General features: G+C 43.0%; 1 long non-coding RNA gene across 2 annotated transcripts in view; it reads right to left on the bottom strand.

The window, feature by feature from the left end:
* The window catches only part of LOC123502401, a 33,193-nt gene extending 31,672 nt beyond the window's left edge, over positions 1-1,521 (bottom strand). For both annotated transcript variants that reach the window (XR_006674015.1, XR_006674016.1), the window contains exon 1: positions 1,507-1,521. This is a non-coding gene — a long non-coding RNA (uncharacterized LOC123502401). The remainder of the gene's footprint in view (positions 1-1,506) is intronic.
* Between the last annotated feature and the right edge of the window lie 1,064 nt (positions 1,522-2,585).

Raw genomic sequence — 2,585 nt, 5'->3', positions numbered from 1 at the left:
GAGAGAGAGAGAGAGAGAGAGAGAGAGAGAGAGAGAGAGAGAGAGAGAGAGAGAGAGAGAGAGAGAGAGAGAGAGAGAGAGAGAGAGAGAGAGAGAGAGAGAGAGAGAGAGAGAGAGAGAGAGAGAGAGAGAGAGAGAGAGAGAGAGAGAGAGAGAGAGAGAGAGAGAGAGAGAGAGAGAGAGAGAGAGAGAGAGAGAGAGAGAGAGAGAGAGAGAGAGAGAGAGAGAGAGAGAGAGAGAGAGAGAGAGAGAGAGAGAGAGAGAGAGAGAGAGAGAGAGAGAGAGAGAGAGAGAGAGAGAGAGAGAGAGAGAGAGAGAGAGAGAGAGAGAGAGAGAGAGAGAGAGAGAGAGAGAGAGAGAGAGAGAGAGAGAGAGAGAGAGAGAGAGAGAGAGAGAGAGAGAGAGAGAGAGAGAGAGAGAGAGAGAGAGAGAGAGAGAGAGAGAGAGAGAGAGAGAGAGAGAGAGAGAGAGAGAGAGAGAGAGAGAGAGAGAGAGAGAGAGAGAGAGAGAGAGAGAGAGAGAGAGAGAGAGAGAGAGAGAGAGAGAGAGAGAGAGAGAGAGAGAGAGAGAGAGAGAGAGAGAGAGAGAGAGAGAGAGAGAACTATCCCATGTAATATACATAACCAGAGAGAGAGAGAAAGAAAGAGAGAGAGAGAGAGAGAGAGAGAGAGAGAGAGAGAGAGAGAGAGAGAGAGAGAGAGAGAGAGAGAGAGAGAGAGAGAGAGAGAGAGAGAGAGAGAGAGAGAGAGAGAGAGAGAGAGAGAGAGAGAGAGAGAGAGAGAGAGAGAGAGAGAGAGAGAGAGAGAGAGAGAGAGAGAGAGAGAGAGAGAGAGAGAGAGAGAGAGAGAGAGAGAGAGAGAGAGAGAGAGAGAGAGAGAGAGAGAGAGAGAGAGAGAGAGAGAGAGAGAGAGAGAGAGAGAGAGAGAGAGAGAGAGAGAGAGAGAGAGAGAGAGAGAGAGAGAGAGAGAGAGAGAGAGAGAGAGAGAGAGAGAGAGAGAGAGAGAGAGAGAGAGAGAGAGAGAGAGAGAGAGAGAGAGAGAGAGAGAGAGAGAGAGAGAGAGAGAGAGAAAGAAAGAAAGAAAGAAAGAAAGAAAGAGAGAGAGAGAGAGAGAGAGAGAGAGAGAGAGAGAGAGAGAGAGAGAGAGAGAGAGAGAGAGAGAGTGTGTGTGTGTGTGTGTGTGTGGGGCAGAACTGCGTGTACTATCATTAGGCCATAAATGGCATAAAATTAGTAATAGTAAAAAAATAATAATACATATTATTGATATTCTGTTGGTGTTGTTGTTACTATTGTTAATATTAGTATGAATTGTTGCAGGCAAATTGATAATGAATTTGTCATTATAACAAGGCATAGAAAGTGATTGATAGGTGTAATGTATCGCTATGTAATTATGCACTTAGTTGTGATCTGGATGGCATTAACTAGCATGAGGAAACATTCACGCCAATGAGAAAATTAGTAAGGTGAAGTCTCTAAACAGCAAAATAACGAAACATACTTACAATGATAACACGAACGATGAGGGTGAGTGAGTAGCGGTGATGGTGAAACATGACTACGACATACACTGACCAACCCGCAGCGCTCCAAGATAAATAATCCACGGTGTAGTGTAGTGTAGTGCACATGTTATTTCAAAGTTAGGCAGTTTTCCCTTATGTTTTCAGCACTGGAACTTTCTCACAGCATTTCATTACTATTATAACCCAGGAAAGTGGCTCCAATGCACGCTATTAATGATGTGGCACTGTTATAAGGCGGAGGTGACCTGTTGTGGTGTGATTAGCTGTTCAAACACCATAACACGCTCACTTATCGTGGCTAAAGTAGAACTGAGGACTGACGGGCGACGGAAGCACTCATATTTACTTTGGGTACGAGGCGGAGACTGAAACGATTCGCTGATTTAAAACAAACTCGCAATGAATTCTCTCTCAAATATATACGAAAACACGCTTGTATGTAGGCTTACGCACACCTAAAAACGAACGCACACATACCTAGAAACGAACACACGTATTCACACACACAAACACACACACACACACACACACACACACACACACACACACACACACACACACACACACACACACACACACACACACACACACACACACACACACACACACACATCTAAAAACGCACACCTAATCTGATTTCACCTTAATCAAATGTAAGCCCAACTAAATCTAATCAAACCGAAACCAAAAGAAACCTTAGCCTAACCCAAACGTAGCCTTTTTTTTTTACCTCACCTAAACTAAGTTAATCTAAAGGTAACTTTAAATTAGTAAACCTTAGCTAACCTGAAATCAACCTTGGTAAACGAAACGTTACAAAGCTTAATGTAACCTAATCTGAACCTAATCTAACCAAAGTGTGTGTGTGTGTGTGTGTGTGTGTGTGTGTGTGTGTGTGTGTGTGGTGTGCGTGGGGGCAGAACTGCATGTACCTATATCATTAGGCCATAAATGTCATAAAATCAGTAATAGTAAGAAAATAATAATACATATTATGAATATTCTGTTGGTATTGTTGTTACTATTGTTAATATTAGTATGAATTAAGTTGCAGGTAA

The sequence above is a fragment of the Portunus trituberculatus genome, chromosome 11 (genome assembly GCF_017591435.1).
Source record: "Portunus trituberculatus isolate SZX2019 chromosome 11, ASM1759143v1, whole genome shotgun sequence".
NCBI classification, from domain to species: domain Eukaryota; kingdom Metazoa; phylum Arthropoda; class Malacostraca; order Decapoda; family Portunidae; genus Portunus; species Portunus trituberculatus.
The sequence above is the reverse complement of the archived record's forward strand: the minus strand, read 5'-3'. Positions and strand labels throughout refer to the sequence as shown.